Consider the following 1,211-nt stretch of genomic DNA (forward strand, 5'->3'; position numbering starts at 1 on the left):
GTAAATATATATTTAACTTTAGCTGAAATATTTTCCCTAGTATTACTTAACCTATAAGGGATTGGAGACATTTTGATTTGATGTACATATGGCATGATGTACATATTTGAGGAAAATTCAAGCAAAAATACATAAAGGCTTCAGAGCACTTGCAAAAGAATAAAGTTGATGTCATTATGAATGATGCCTGGAATGAATAGTAGTGAGCGATGGGAGATGACCAAGAGGAGCAGTGGCATTTCATTAGCACTCAGCAACTGGGAGCAAAGAGCATCCAGTTTCATTTTCTTTCTTATCTGTTACATGCATACACTAAAATGTACACATACTAACACACTAATATATACTTTTCACTCCAGGTGGTGTATCCAAATGATGTAACACATACTGAATGTTGCATTGTTAAACAAGTCAGAGGCAGTGTGTTGAATATTAATATTGGATAAAGCTTGAGCAAGGAATTAAAGGGAATGAAAAAAATATATATAATTTTTCAATATGGGCTGCTGAATTTTTATAATCAAGGTAACCATAAAATGCAACACTTGCAAGATACAGTTGCCTAACACTGGCCCAAAAGGACTGACCACTTAAACAGGAAGCAACAAGTATTTACCCAAGCTTTTTTCAGGGTGCAGAGTATAAAATTAATTAAATTGGATGAAAACAGTGATGGTGTGCCACCTGTGTATGAAATATTTCCATTTTTTGATGGGAGGTGACAGTGAGATGATTTGAGGACATTTCTGTGAAGCTTCATGTTTACAGCTGATAAAAATAATGCAGTAATAAATTAGTTTACATATTTTATTTCTCAGGAAAAAAAAATAATATAAGATAGGGCTTTCAATTTTGAAAAAGCCAAGTTATGTTGGTAGTATATTTTCACACACCTGATCACAAGAAAGTGTTTTGAAAATATGTAGAACTATGTATGCATTTTGAAACACTCCTGCAGAACTTTACATTCCACCTGATTAAAATCAAATGACAGAATATGAAGCCGATGCCATAGCCGGACAATCTGGTGACTTTCACATCAAAATTGTTGTTGGCAGTTACAATTCTCTAAATATTAATTTGCAAAGTTATTCCTGAATCACAGTGGATCAAACAGAAATTTGTGACATCTTGTGAGTTCTAACCATAAATTTAATTAAAAAATTATGAATTTATGAAAACCCATAATTTTGAGACAAAATTTGTGCCCA

This window comes from Penaeus monodon, chromosome 24 (genome assembly GCF_015228065.2).
Source record: "Penaeus monodon isolate SGIC_2016 chromosome 24, NSTDA_Pmon_1, whole genome shotgun sequence".
NCBI lineage: Eukaryota > Metazoa > Arthropoda > Malacostraca > Decapoda > Penaeidae > Penaeus > Penaeus monodon.